Genomic DNA, 17,091 nt, shown 5'->3' with positions numbered 1-17,091 from the left:
ATTAGTCTTGTTCTATAAGTGCCTTTAGAAATCTAAGTAATGAGTCTTGTATTTCTATAGCTAATTAGATCTTACTTATGAATTCATGCCATCTCTTAGTCCTATGGTGTGTCTTATATCAAAGGAAACATGACAACCTATGTCTAAGCTTATTTTTTTATGAGTTTCACTTATATCTTAATTATCTTCTTAGTATTTAGACTTCAATGGCATGCTCACTTAAATGGCTAGTTTAATCAAGCAAGATATACCAGTCATTCAACCCAAAAAAAAAAAAAAAAAAAAAGGAAAAAAAGCATGAATGAAATGTGATGCGATTGCATTTTTTTTTTTTTTTAAGTTATGTTATCCTTAGGGCATCCACATGAATGAATCCCTTAAAACACTTAACCCATAAGTAGATGAAAATGAATAGATTTCATTAAATTAAATCTCATGGTTAAAATGTAGCAAATATAAAAATTTAAGATACTAAGTAAGAAAATCAACAAAGAACTAAAAGAATGTTGGGCTTGTTTTATTTTTCAAGCCCAAATGGTAGAGGAAGTCTGATTCACTATGAAGGTAGGTGAAAGAAAAGGCTCTGGATGAGGCACAAACTTCAGCTCAGATGACAACATGTAGTAAAAACCACTTACACTAATCAGAAGGGAAAATCAGGGGTGTTCAAAACATCATGGACCTGTAGCTTGAAGTTCCAACGGTACGTGAATAACTAATTAAACTCTTTAATCATGAGATCCACCATCCGTTAACTGTTGGTCACTCCACTAAAGACCGACAGCTGCACTCTTCGCACAGATATATTTCTCTGTCTATGTGACCAATCAACAGTGCGATGACCCTTCACAAATTGCTCGTAAGTACAACTGAGTCAATTCGTCATTTTTGCCCCGTGTAGTTACATGTAACTTCTTAAGTACCACTGCTTCTTCTAATGAACAATAAGTCATAGTCCTACTATGACTAAGTCCTCTCGAGCCAAGAGAGTGTGTGGCAACTATATTCAAGACCCGGAATCAGCTCTTAAGGGAGCAATTTATCTACTTACCCCTGCTTCAGGGAAGAAGTGAATTTTGTCTTGTTAGCTGAGTTCTCAGATCCCAAATCAGACGAATCCTCAAAATGGTAGGCTTGTTGAGTTGACAATCTGGCCACTCTCACCCATACAAATCAAAGGACCTCCCTCGTAGGCAGGAGTCTCCAACTCACTCGGGATTAAGATCATGTCACCTATGGTCATTTTAGTGAAATGTAAGTCTCAATTATCAACGACAATATATAAAGAGACTAATCATCTCGTGGTCCGGTCTTATACAAACTCTTTGTATAGGATACCCCCGCTCGCATGTCTCCACATGAATGGTCAGGATCATACTATTTGTAGCACTTTACAACATTTGTAACATCTACAAAGCGGGTCGTATCCGTAGTGTCATCAGGATAAGGTATTCCTCCTTTATCCATCTACTACAGACCATTTAGGTTAAGGCATGATCCACTTATATGTCTCCACATACATGCTTAAGTTACATGAAATAACCACGGTTCTTAGTTTATTGGATTTGAGTAAATGCTTATAAAATAATATTTATTTTATTAATAAAAATATGTGTACAAAATATTTACAAACTACGAGACTAACAGGAGAATTAGGACACCAATCCCAACAATCCAAATAACCTTATGTTGTCTAGATTAGGAGGATGTTTGGACCATTTTTCTTCAAGGGTTAAGAAGTTTAGGGATGTATGTGGGCACCTATTTATGGTGTACACAGTGTAGCTTGCAGCTTCAACCCAGTACTTTTCACTCAGGATGGCATCTGAGAGTAAGCATCTGACCCTTTCCATAATAGTTCTATTAAGTCTCTCTGCCACCCCATTTTGTTGGGTTATATATCTAACTGTTTTGTGCCTTGTAATGCATGTTTCTTTACAAAATTTGTTAAACTCTTCATGCTAGCCCATTATATGTCCTTAGGTACTTAATTTCCTTAGAGGTTTGCTTCTCAATCTAAGTTTCCATTCCTTGAACTTGTCAAATACTTGGTCTTTTGATTTAAGAAAGAAAACCCAACTTTTTCTTGAGAAGTCATCAATAAAAGAAAGTAAATAATTTGAGCCACTTAGGCTAGGTGTTAGAGCTAGTCTCCATAGGTCTGAGTGAATGTAGTCAAGAATAGCTTTTATGGAATGCTATGCCTTGGTAAAACTATGTCTGGGTGCTTTTCCCAAAACACAATGTTCACAAAAGGTCAATTTGTCTGAAATTCCTTTGGGTAGGATACCCTATTTAGATAGCACTTCCAACCCTTTAACACTAATATGAGATAGCCTCTTGTGCCATACATCAGCTTTTGTTAGATCATTGATAGTGGCAACATATGCCCTATCATCATTTCTACTCCTTTGACCATAAACAAGTCATTAACCTTCTCCCCAACAAGAACCACCTTGGAATCTTTTAGTACCTCAAGAGTTCAACCCTTACCCCTATACTCACACCCTACAGCATCAAGCATTCCCAAGGAGATTAAATTCCTCTTAAGGAGTGGTACATGCCTAACATTTATGAGGAGTTTCACTGTCCCATCCTTGAGTTTCATAGAGACAGAGCCAATTCCCTCAATTTTGCATCCTTGGTTGTTTCCCATGTAAACCATTTCTCCATCAACTTCTTTGTAGGTGGTAAACTAGGGTCTCATTGGTGTTATGTGATAGGTGCATCCGGAGTCCAAGACCCAATCATGTTTCCCAAGGGGGTTTATATGATTAGCCTTGTCAAGTGTTGAGGCTAGTGCATCAGAGTAAATGAAGGAACCTTCTACAACAGAAGCTTCAGGCTGCTTGCCTTTAGTTTCTTTTTCTTTCTCTTGATTTTTCCTTTTGAGAATGAAACAGTCTTTAATCAAATGGCCTTTCTTTTTACAAAATTTGCATTTAACTTTCTGTTTGGGTTTATTTTCATCTAAATGCTGTTGTTTTCTATCCTTTTGCTGATTTGATTTGAAATTTTCCTTCACAAATAACCCTTCACCACTTGGTTTTCCTTTTTAACTTTCTATAGCTCAAGTTCTCTTGTTCTAGGGCAGAGATGATTGCATCAGTAGTTATATTATCCCTTCCCTACTTCAATGCATTATTAATTTCCCTATAGGATTCTAGTAAGGAGTTTAGAGGCACATATGCCACATTTTCATTTCCAATTTTCTCTCTCCCCTGGATTCTTAAATTCAGCAACATTCCTTTTGAATTTATCAAAATTGTCTGAAAGTTATTTTGATGAATCCATTTTAAAGGTGAAGAACCTCTCCCTAAGGTACATATTATTAGGAAGATCTTTAGTAGCATACAAGTCTTTCAATTTTTTCAAAATCCTATAGGATGTCTCTTGATCAAGGACTTGCTTTAAAACATCATAACTTAGGGTTAGGACTAACGTACCATAGGCTGCCAGCTCTCAGTCTTCTTTCTCCCGAGTTGTGACATTGTTTGGTAGAGAGGATGGATCAAGAAGAGCCTTGTAAGCCTTCTGCTAACCAAGAATGGCTCTGATTTTGGTTTTCTAAAGGCCAAAATCACCCTTTCCATCAAATTTCTCCACTTCAAATCTTGCTAATGCCATTTGACTGCGAATCTTGAATCTTGATTCTCCAAGAACTGAAGTCTTTAAGTGTCTTTGTTCTGATACCAATTTTGTTGGCCTTGTTTTATTTTCAGGCCTAAAGGGTAGAGGAAGTCTGATCCACTATGAAGGTAAAAGGAAAGGCTCTAGATGAGCCATGACCTTCAACTCAGATGACAACACGTGGTAAAAACCACTTACATTGATCAGAAGGGAAAATCAAGGGTGTTAAAAAAATGAATGACCCGAAAAAATCGATCAACCCAACCCAACCCATGTGGTTTGGGTTAGTTTATCAATTCATTTGGGTTGGGTTGGGTTCAAATAAATAAACATTTTATGGGTTGAGTTGGTTCATGGGTTCACCTAATATAACCCAAATCAACCCGGACCAACCCGAATTTATTATTAACTTTAAAATATATTTTTTTATTACTTATAACACAATTATTTATACATATATTGATTATAATTTTATTTGATTCCAGTATTTTTTGAATAATTTATTCTTCAACAACTCTTAAAAGTAGTTTTTTTGTACTATATAAAGAAATTTTTCACTATGTAAATTGAAATTGAGTTAATCTTAATTCAATATACGAAAGTAATTAAATTAGATTTTTACATATTTATGTTTTTCTTCTTTTTAGAACAAAATTTTAAATAAATGACCCAATTAACTCGAAGTAACCCAACCCAAATATTTCATGGTTGGGTTGGGTTGGGTTCATTTTTTAACAAGGGTTATATGGGTTGAAAAAATTTACAACCCGAACAATTGGGTTGGGTCTAAAAAGTATTTCAACCCAACCCAACCCAACCCATGAACACCCCTAGAGAAAATGATGTGAGCTAATGGAAACGTCTTCAGATAAGCAAAAGTCTTTATCTCTCTCTCAAACTCCCGAATCTAATTCCTTCACAACTCTCTCTAACCTTTTCTTGTCCTTAGCAAGATTTGCAGGTGAATGAAGAAGATTATCGAGCATGCAAATGGAGAAATTGAAAGAGGTAGAAGAGCTCAACACAGTGATGTACGTGGTTCGGCCAATGAAGCCTACGTCCATGGGAAGGAAGAAATTTCTTTAATTGAAGGCATACATCTATGGGAGGGAGAAATTTCTTTAATGGAAGGCATACAAGAGCTAAGTTCTTTTCTCTTTTACATATTTTGTACAAAAATGAAAAATGTCAACCTAAGTTGTTTAAATGTACAACATATTTATAGGTTTGTATGACTGTTACAAATGAGTTATAGAGACTGTTAAGAGAAAAACTAGTCGCTGAGATTAATTTTCTTCGAATCTCCACCTTAATCTCAACTTTGTAGCCTTCTTCCTTCCAGATCTGATGATATTTAACCTTTTTTCAGGTAGTTGGAAGCCGGTTTGTTCAAGACATTGGGCTAGCTTGAGCTTCGTGACAGGTTTGGTAAGCATGTCAGTTGCGTTCTTCGAGGTATGGACTTTCAGAACCTCAATTTCTCCTTGTTCTATTCTACGAAATGAAACTTGATATCTATGTATTTTGTTCTTGAGTGGTATTGTGGGTTTTCAAAAAGATGGATAGCACTTTGGTTATCACAGTAGATTTTAACTACTGTTTGCTTGATGCCAAAGTCTTCCATCAAGCCCTTTAACCACAATGCTTCCTTTATAGCTTCTTATCAGTGTAAAGTGGTTTTTACCACGTGTTGTCATCTGAGCCTTTCCTTTCACCTACCTTCATAGTGGATCAGACTTCCTCTACCCTTTGGGCCTGAAAATAAAACAAGCCCAAGAAAGCAGAAAGTTAGAAAAAAGATAGTACAAAAGATATTTGAATCAAGCCTATATAACTAGGGTGCTCTCTTGGATGGATTCAACTTTTCTCAAGATGAATCTCATTCTACAACTCAATCTCATGGATAAAGCTGACCTAAAGGATCCTAATCTTCAGAGGATTTTTTGTTCTTGAAGAAAGTATAGACTACTTTGTGGGTTTTTCTTCAAAGACATGGATTGGATCCTTCATTGATGGCTCCTCTGCCTTTTATAGATGCAAAGTGGTTGGGTGATAACCAAAATCCACATTCCTTGAACCCTAGTCAAAGTCGAAGCCAAAGAACAACTGTAGATCGAAAAAATAATAACAGACAGTGAGTTGTGCATTCTGTATTGACTGGATCTAGGGACAATGTGTTCACATTGCTGCCTGATGTAGTCACATGTAAGTACTTTCCTACAAAAAATATAGAAAATCTCAAATGAACTTGAAAATGACATAATCATTCTAAAACACCCTAATCTTACTCAAAACTACTCATAGACATGCATTAACCTATTTTGATTGATTTAGGATTCTTAGAGTTATATTGACACACTTAAGACCCATTTCGTATAGGATTAATGAAGCTCTATTAAATCAAAGGCAAAACGTATGCAAAATATGACATTTATCACTTAGTAATCAGAGACATTTTTACAAAAGCTCTTGTCCTCTTATCGATTGTTCTTTCTTCGGTGCAAACTCATGTCTTCCTGACATTTGTTTGAGCGGGATATTAGGATATAGTTATATTTCAACTGAGTTATTATTTTGTTACAACTTGCCAAGGTGTTTGCAATTTGTTAAGGTATTGTTAGAGTTTATTATTTTTCTCTCATTGTATTTATAAATACCTTCTGATTCTCTTCAATAAAAGGAGGAGAAAGATAATAATTTCTAATTATCCTTGGATACTATATGTATCCAATCCCTTCTCAATTAATTTAATGGAAGATTAAATTAGTATATCCTTTTAATTAAACCCTATGCGTAATGTATATTTCAACAACGCACTTGAGCAAAATCTTATGGTGACATTCTTTTCCTTTCTTTTCTTTTCTTTTTTTGAAACATCATATGGTGTCTAATCATTCTTATTTTATATATATCTATCTTTAGTTGTTCATGACGAATAACAAAATTCATTCTCTTTTCTTAATAATTGGATTTGTCATAAACCAAACTAGAACAAGAGACAAGGGTCAATACAATTAAATGAACTTAACCATAATATGATTGAATTAATTGAATTCGATTTAGAAAGGTCTAATTAGATTGAAGACAGAAGGTTAATAGTTAGACTATAAAAATTGCAACTTAGAAATTAACAAGAAACTATATTTGTTGTAAGGAAATTATTTTGGGTGAAAGTCTTAGAATATTAAGTTTGTCTTAGAAAATTAAGTTTTGTGGTTAATTAAAATAAATTAAGGGGTGTAGATAAGGGGGCAGGTGGCCCAAATGTATCTTCACAAGTTGAAAAAAAGTGGAACTTTGCAATAATTCTCTCTCAATAAATGCCATTTACATCAAAGTGGCATTCTCCAATAACCCTTTTTTCTCTAATTCTGTGGAGTTTAATTTGCTTCCCTCATTCCCACTTTTAATCCCAATTTCTGACTTTTCCACTCACCAAAGGTCATCCCAATTTCTTTCGAAAGGTTACTTATGTTTGGAAGTGATTTGGAAAGAGTCAAAACCACTCCCAAACTTATTCGTAATCATTCAAAATCAATTTTGATGATATAAATATCGTATTTAAAAATATATGAAAAAATATTAAATTAATTTTTAGTGATTAAAGATGTGATTTGGAATGATTTTGAACCTATAAAAATTATTTTAATAATTTTAAAATCACTTTTAACCATACACGTATACATACTTAACTGTTTTTAATATAATTTTAGAACTCAAATATATTCTTTATAAAGAGAATGAAGAAACTATATGATAGAGAAACAAAAAAAAAAAAAAAAAAATCTTATTCTAATAATACAGATTACAACGTTAAGTCATTTACTACTAAATCTAAAAGTTTTGAAGGGGTCGCAAGCCCTTGCCCTCTAGCTAAGGGTAAAATCATATATTTACTGTTGTAAGTCTTCCATGATGCATTATTGATATGGTCAAGTTATTTTATTAAATGAGCCAATGGAAGCCACGTACGAGCCTTGTCAATGGGTGCTATTCTTTCCTTTTTATCATTGACTATGTTTGAATCAGTATCTTACTACCCAAATTTCTCCATCCTTTTGGACAATGGAGGACTGCTAGAACTTTTTTATGTTTTTTAAATTGTTTAGTCAAAAATATAATATGCATATATTATAATAATAATAATAATAATCATCACAGTACATATCTATTGGATAATTGAAGACACGGTGTTGAACAGAATAATATCAAATAATAGCAAGGCATCCCTATTATATGAGTAGTATCACATGAGAAAAAAATAAGTTACATGAGAGAATTTAAGTCCAATAAATTTAGGTTGTCTCCTTAAGACAAACTCGCTCTAGTACTTGAGTTTCAAGAGTAATTGTCTCCTATGATAGATCAGATTACTTTTTTTATAAAAATAGTATTACGGTTGATGTTCTAAATCTCGTGGATCCTGTAGTTTGTAATGTATTCTATAAACAATTTATTTATTTACTAAAATGTGAGTTATTTTATTCGACATTTAGTAGCATTAACTCACAAAACCAATAAACTAGCATCCAAGGTTATCTTCTGTAGCTTAAACATGTATGTAGAGACATACAGACAGATCATGTTAAAGTGATAATTTAAATGGTTTGTAGCAGATGGATAAGGTTGGGTACCTTATCCTAGTGACACTATGACTACGACTCGCCTTGTAGGTGTTACAGTTGTTATAAAGTTCTACAAATGATCTGATCTTAATCCTTTATGTAGAGATATGTGAGCGGGTGTGTTCTATACAAAAAAAATTTGTATAAGACCGATTCATGAAATGAATAGTCTCATTATATAAAGCCGTTAATAATAGAAACTTACATTTCACTAGGATGACCATAAGTGACATGACTTGAATCCTGAGTGAGTTCTGAACTCCTGCCTATGAAGGTGATCTTTTGATTTGCATAGGTGAGAGTGGCCAGATCGCCAACTCAATATGCCTACCATTTTGGGGATTTGTCTGATTGGGAAGCTGGGAACACAGTTACATAAGACGGAATTCACTCATTTCCTAATGCCGGGGTAAGTAGATAAGTTGCTCCTTCGTTGATTGCGCCACACCCTCTCTTGGCCCAAGAAGGGTTTGGTCATAGTTGGACTATAACTTATTGTTCATTAGAGGGATCAATGGTACTTAAAAGTTAGATATAACTATAAGGGCAAAATGATAATTTTGGCTCAGTCGTACTATAAGCAATTTGTGAACGGTCATTGAACTATTGATTGGTTATTCAATGGATACAAAAATATATTTGTAGGGCGAAAAGTGCAGTTGTACATCTTTAGTGAAATGATCGGTAGTTAATGGATGTGAGTAATTTAACTAAAAAAGTTTAATTAATTATTCAGTCCATGGTCCCCTCTCTAAAGCTCAACTGAGATTATTGAGAATTAATTTTGAATTAATTTGAATTATTCACATTAATTAAGGGAATTAATTATATATGATACAATTTATTTAAATTAATTATATGTGATATTATTAATTTAATGTATTCGTTACATTATACTATAAAGTTTATTTTGAGAGGAATTAAATTTTTTTAATATGATTCATATAATTAAATTTAGTATAAATATGATTGTTGAGAGAATTCAAACTATAGGTTATATTGTATTTGATACAAAATAAAAACTACAGGTTATGCAATATTTGATATAATAGTTTAATATATACTATATGATAATGTAGGTATCATATATATATATATATATAATAATTTATTAAAAATTTATTAAATTTTAATTTTAATTTTAATTAAGGAGGGAGTGTCCTCTCCCTTAATTGTCTCAATCACTCATAATCAGAATCGTAAAAAAATCTAGGAGTTGGTTGTTTTACGTATTCATCATCTCATCTTCTTCACAATAGAGCACAAACGTGATTTTTGATCTCTCAACGTAATTCTCCTAGAGAAATTAGGATTACCTTTTGGTGGTGGCCATCTTGGATTGTTGTTTTTTATTCAAGGTGAATTCGAGAGTTCGTGATCAATTGGAGGGGATTTTGTGAAGATTTTGGCTTCAAGAGTATTTAATTTCTAACCCTTCTTCCTCCTCTAAAAAGCATGCTTTTAAATTTTGTTTATAATGCATATTTATGATCTTTCTATTTTAATTATGTGATTTTGAAAATTGATAAACGATCACCGCTTCCACAATTGACCTCACGGGTCCTTCAAGTAGCACATCATCCACAAAATCAAATGAACTCAACATTGCTAAGAATAAAAATAAACCAAACTTCAACAGCTATAAAAGGGAGGAAGTTTCATGAGACAAGAATGCTTATAAAAAAGGTTAAAAATCAATCTAAAAAAGAGACATATTTATAAACCAATTTATGATTAGTCGAACAATCATGTCCTTTTTTTAAATTGGTTAAATTTTGAAAATACATATATTCGTAAAATAATACAATTTATGAAATTGAAAGAATGCAATCTTATATTACAAGTAACTTGATATCCATGTCGAATTCAAGATAGGTTGTTCATTTATAATTATGCTTCCCACTTATACATTAGAATAAGATAATGGAAATCCATTCAATCAATAATGGTTGGGATTCGAATTGAAGTTTAGGGTTTTGAAATCTTTACACATGTAAGTCTCATTGTTGTGACGTGTGTTTTTAATTTTTCTTTCTTAAATTAGTATATATATTCAGGCAAATTCGTAAGTGCACAAATCATTTACAAAGTAATGCACAAATAATTACAGCGAAAGAAGGAATGAGGATATATTTTATAAATATAAGGTTGAATCTCAAAATCTATTGGTTATGGAAACTCTTCATCTTTCCCTCGAGATGAAATTCTCTATTTTTAGGTCAGTTTATACTAGTCGGAGACACGTGGCTTAAATTTTTTACTATGTAAATGTTTAAATTTAATTAGTAAATATTTTACAGGATAAAAAAAAAGTAATTTTAAAATAGTGTACAAAAATATATATTTCTTGTTTTCAAGTTAATCGACAATGGATATGAGATATTTTTAATGTTATTGAAATTTATTGAGACAATTTTTAGAGGTAAATAATTTTTTTAAATAAATATACTTATTATTGATTTTAGAATTTAAATAGTTGATATGAAATTTAAAAAATATAAACAGAAAAAAATATATAAAAATATATGTATAATAAAATTAAAATATAATACAAATTAATTTTGTAAAATAAAATTAATATAAAAATGACATAATAATTTATCTTAATTATTATTTTATGAAGTAATTCTTTTATAGTTGTTTGTAGTTAGTGACCAGAAGGGAGGAAAACAAATAAAAACTGAATCTTTACCTAGTTTTTTAAGTAAATCTTCTTGTTTAAGGAGATTTTTTATATCAAAATGGAAAACAACTTTGTTGGTTATTTATTTATTTATTTTTATAAAATCTCATCAAAGTCTTTTTGTTCCATTGTATTTGATTTATTTTCTATGATAATCATTTGAGCTCTAAATTCTAAATAATACAATACCTAAGTGAATAAAATTATAAGGTCATTCTAATTCGTTAGTTTAAGAAAGTCTAAAAATAATTTAACGTATTTGTAAATTTATGTCGTGGGAAACAAGTATAAGAAAACTTATATTATTGAATGAAAAATAGAGGAAGAATGGAAACAATCGTGTTGAAATTTGAAAGGAAAAAAATGAAATATAAAAATTAAGTGCGTAAATATTGAGAGTTGAAACAACAACATTACCAATCCATGGGGAAAATAAATTAATGAATTTAGTTGATGGTTGATTTTTCATAATCAAATAAATATCCATCTAATTAAAATCCAACTAATAATAATTTGAATGGTTGGGAGTCTAAAAAAACAATTGATACAAATGAAAAATTTAATCAAAAAAAGATTTAGGGTTGAAACAATAACATTAAATCTATTAATGATTCTCAAGGTTGACTGTTGAAAAAAAAATACTTCAACTCTATTGGCTAAAGATTCTCAAGCCGATATTGAATTTTCATAATCAAATAAATCTCCATCAAATTAAATTTTACCAGAAGAAATTTTAATTGCAATGACTTAAAATCTAAAAAAGATTAATTAAGAGAGTTGATATAAATTAATATTTAATTTTGAATAGTAATAATAATAAATAGAAACTTGTTCATCACTAAATAATAATATTTAATTTTTATTTAACTACTCAATATACTAATAGATGATTTCCAAATTTACAGATACATTAAAACATTATGATGGATTTTGTTCATGGCTAAATAGTAATATTTAATTTTGTTAACAAATTCTCTAAAATTATGAGATTATGAAGATGAAGGACCAATAGATAATCCTACTTTTAAAATTAGGAATAAAATTACACGAATTCTTAGGCTCTCTATTTTTATCATATCTCCATTCATTTTTCACTATTGTTTTTTCTCAAATCTCTCCCTATATCTCAACTATTTTTATCACTATTTTCTCTTTTACTTTTTCTCCATCCTAGTGATTTTCTCCATTATCTCAACCAATTTTCTTTTTTTTTTTCTCTTTACAAAATGAATATTATTGAAAATAAACTTATCACAAATTATAATTAAAAAAGTAATAAAACATATCAATAACTATAAAGCTTCTACTTAATAATATACCAAAAACTACAAATGAAGATGAACAAACATATATTATAAAAACTCAGAACCTAAATTAAAAAATTTACAAAATTGTATATCATAATATATTAATACTCTTTAAATTTCCCTCTAAATCCAAAATTTAAGAAAAAAAAATGATTTGCATATCTTTTATGTGTATAAATGAATAGAAAAAATAATTATAACCATTAGAGTGGGAAGTACAGAGATTGCATAAATATGAATGAGGAGTAACATATTTTTGCAACCAAAATGCAAAATAGAAATCTGCAAATTATTATTAAAAAGAAAAGTCATGATATAAAAGGAAAATGCGACAGATTCTCTAATATGGCCACTTATAAATATATCAAATTTAAATAAAATATGTAAGTTTAATCTAAAAAAATAATCTTATTAAAAATCTACATTTCAATAAATAAAACCTAGTAAAATGAAGTCCTAACCTAATCTTCATAACACGATCATAAATTTCAAATAATTTGTTCCCATGTACTTTTGCTAAAAAAAATGACCAAAACCACAAAAATCTTCAATTCACATAAATGTTTAGACCCGTGGAAATTTGTGGCATAATGATAGAGTAAGAAAATTTGAACAAATCATGTTGATGGATGAATGATACGTGAATCAAATGGCCATGTATCAATGCCCATTATCAAAATTTTCTAAATTATGAAACTAAGTGAAACAACAACTAACCTTTTAGAAATCTTAAACATCATTCTTGGGATTGAACAACTTTTAACAAAGAAATCACCACACAGAAATTAATTTTATGAAAATTTTTGTGTATAAAAAGCTTCCATCGTGTTATATAAAGAACTAATTGTTGGGATTGGTGTCCTAATTCTCCAGGAGTCTCGTTGTTTTGTAAAGATACACATTGTTTGATGAATTAAATAAATGTTATTTAATTCTAGCATTTACTCATATCAAATAAACAAAACTCCTTGGTTATCTTATGTGAACTTAAGCATATATATGTGATACACAAGTGGATCATGCCTTAAGTGATAACCTAAATAGGTTTGTAGTACAAAGATTAAAGTGGGATACCTGATCCTTGTGACACTACGGATACGGCCCGCTTTGTAGAGGTTTGCTAGTGTTGTAAACTACTACAGATAGTAGATACTAACCATTCATGTGGAGACGTGCGAGCGGGGGTGTCCTATACAAAGAGTTTGTATAAGACCTAGACCACGAGATGACTAGACTCTGTATAACGCCGTTGATACTAGAGACTTGTATCTTACCTAAACGACCATAGGTGACACGACCTCAATCCTGGATGTTTTGGGAACTCCTATCTTTGAGGGCGATCTTTTGATTATTATGCGTGAAAGTGGCCAGATTTCCAACTCAACATGTCTACCTTTTTGGGGACTTGTCTAATCTGGGAGTTGGGAACTCAATCCACAAGATGAAATTTACTCCTTTTTCGAAGCATGGATAAGTAGAGAGATTTCTCCGTTAAGGGTTGATTCTGGAGCTTGAACATAGTGGCCACAACTTCTCTTTGGAAAAGAGGACTCAGTCATAGTAGAACTATGACTTATGTTCATTAGAGGGATCAGTGGTACTTAAGGAGTTAGAAGTAACTACAGGGGCATAACGGTTATTGGCCCAACTGTACTTACGAGCGATCAGTGAAGAGTTGTCGCACTGCTGATTGGTTAAGATGGACACATAATATAGTTGTGGTAAGGAGAGTTCAGCTATCAATCTTTAGTAGAGTGTCTCGTGGTTAACGAATTGTAGATCCCGTGACTAAAGAGTTTAGTCAGTTATTCACGTACCGTTAGAGCTTCGAGCTACAGGTCCATAAGGTCCCCTTGGTAGCTCAATGGATTCAGTTGAGGACCAGTTCTTGGTGTTGATTTGAAGTGTTCAAATTGACAAGAGGTATTTTGATTATATATGATATAATCAGTATGATATATGAGATACATCTAGTGGAGGATTAATGTAAATGAGATTTATATTAAGTACCATAGAATAGAAAAATAAATATGGTTTATATGTTTCATGAGATGAAATATTAAAACTATAGGTTATAAATATAATATGATAAGTTGGTTATCATTTATATTTATAATAATATTAATTATTGGATAATTAATTCTTTTTCTCTAATAACCAATTGAGTGGGAGGTTATTGGTGGTTCATGGTAACCGTGAGATAAAAGAAAAATTATTTTCCTAATTTTAGTAAGTTTTTGTCAATTTTGTTTTCATATTTTCTCTCGCAAAAAGAAAACACACGGTAGTTGTCAAGTAATACAGATTTACTAAACGACAGCTTGGGTGAGCTAAACGATTGTGCAGTAATTACTAAGCGACAAGTTGCCCAAAGTAAACGATCGTGTAGTGTCTGTAGGCGACAGACACTGAGCTATGCGATCGCTTAGCTTTTGCTAGAGGATCGCGTAGCTTTAGCTAAACGATTGAGCATCGACCTATGCGATAGGTTTCAGCCAACTCCCACTTGACCAATCGTGTACACGATCGGTGTTTCCTCCTTCGTCTACCTTATTCCAAGTCTAAACAGAGCCCATCCTTTGGATTCTCACACCGAGAATATCAAGGTAACCTTCTTGGTGGTGTCATACTCAACTCGAAATCGTTGATATTCTGTTGAGGCCGTTCGTGTTGCTGAGGAGTCCGTGATCGAGGCGATCACTGAGGACGAGTGTGAAGTGTTCGTGCAGAGTTGCGGTCGTGTTGTTAGAGCGTTCGAGGTTGCTGTGTTCGAGTGTTTGTGAGTAAGGAGCGTAGAGATGAGTCTACAAATGTTTATAGAGTTTTCTCATTTTTCATTTGTAGTTGTTCATGCTGTAATTTCTATATTGATTGCATAACTGTATGTTTTTCGTACAACTGTAATTGTAATGTTCATTCATGATTGTAATTTGGAATGATCTTTATTCCGCTGCTTATGGAAATCTTGAGTTCAATTTTCTTCAATTGGTACCAGAGCCAGGTTGTTCTCTGCATTTGTGGTTAATTGTTTTCTGCATTTGTGGTTAAGTTGATGAATGTTTCGAGTTTAATTGCCTTTAGTTAAAGCTTTCTGTCATTAAAAAGTGTTAATTGTAAGGGCCCCTATGTTTTTGGGCGAAATTAACTTTGCAATCGAGTCTGTAATTCCAAGAGCTTGAGTTAATCGAGTCATTCGTGATAAAGCTTCGAAGCATGGAGATGTGGTTCTCAATGAAGAAGAAGACCAAGCATTGTTCGTATCGTATAGCCTCAAGTAAAAGATCGTTGGGATTTAACTAAACGAACGTTTAGATTTTTCTAAACGATCATGTAGTATTTTCTAAACGATCGTTTAGCTAATGCTAAGCGATGGGATAAATCGTTGCTCGATCGCGTAGGCGCTAGAGGTAGACGATCGTAGTTGAAGCATGTGATGCTCGTCGTTTAGTAAAAGGTGCGCGCTAGACAATCGTGTAGTTAGCAAGCTTCATCGTTTAGTTGCTATCTATGCGATCGTGCATATGCGATATGGAGGCGCTAGTTAAGCGATCGCTTAAATGATGGTGTTTCGCGGCATCGTAGTCATTTAGATGATTGCGAAAGGCGGACATTGTACGGAGCGCGCTAAACGATCGTGTACTTTAGGCTTCATCGCTTTGTAAAAGGTACACGATCGTATAGTAATAGCTAAACGATCGTTTAGATTTTTCTAAATGATCGTGTAGTAAATACTGAATGATCGTTTAACTCTGGGAGCGCTGGTAAGCGATAGAACGAAGCATTTGTTTTATCGTTAGACGATCGCGGGGTGCTTAGTACACAATGGTTGAAGACGTGATGCTTTTCCCGAGCGATTCAAGACCTAGTTCTCCTATTTGAACCGGAAACTCCTTGTCTTTGTAATAGTTAGCTTTAATTTTGTGTTTTTAAGGCAATTTCACACGGTTCATCAACATCGTTTTATTGTATATGTGATGTATGGTGTTTATATGCCAAAGTATTTGACATATAGTTCAAAACCCACCTTAGGTGTGCAATTATTCATGCATCATGTATTATAATTATTATAATCGAGCATGAAGAAATTACTTGAAGGCATGCGCATGCATCATGAAATATAAGAGTTATATTTTACATGCAGTGAGCATTATCATGCATCATCCTTTTATTATAAGTGTTATAGTCTAAAGGTGAATGGAAGCATGTTTTGCTTGTTTCATTGCCGTTTTGTATAAGTGTGATATAAAAGAAGTAGCAATGAATGAAACAATGCATTGAGCATGACACTTAAGCTATTTATAATTGTTATGAATGCCTTGCATGTGTTAGCTTTGCATTGTGGTGGTTGTTTCTATTTATAAGTGTTATAAAGGAAATTAGACCTAAAATCAATAAGAAAAAGTTACATGTGGACTTAGGGTGAACTCAAGTTTTTTAAAAGAATTTTAAAATTGGATTGAGATAGACCTAAGTTCAAGTGGTTCTAAAGAGTTTAGCAACCTAGATTAATCTTTTAAAATCAGTTTAATAGGATTAAATTGGTTGAAATAAAAGATTAAATTTGTTGTAAACCTATCTATAAGGGACCTTTTGTCTAAGGCGGGTTCTAGCTAGACTGGGGTTCTTAAGTTGAAAGAAACATAATACCCCTACCTAGGAACCTACCTGGAAAGGTGAATTAGGTAGATTTTCAACAAGCATGCGATGATTTGGTCAAAGATTCCGTTAAAGAGTTTAATGGATGATGATCAAAAGTTGTTTCACTATCCAAGGTAAATGTTGCTCTTGGAAAAACCTAAAAGTCACTTAGTTAAAATCCTTAGTCGTGTTTTTTTAAGTAAGCTAA

The sequence above is a fragment of the Benincasa hispida genome, chromosome 2 (genome assembly GCF_027475165.1).
Source record: "Benincasa hispida cultivar pf3 chromosome 2, pf3_genome.v1.1, whole genome shotgun sequence".
Taxonomy (NCBI): domain Eukaryota; kingdom Viridiplantae; phylum Streptophyta; class Magnoliopsida; order Cucurbitales; family Cucurbitaceae; genus Benincasa; species Benincasa hispida.
The sequence above is the reverse complement of the archived record's forward strand: the minus strand, read 5'-3'. Positions refer to the sequence as shown.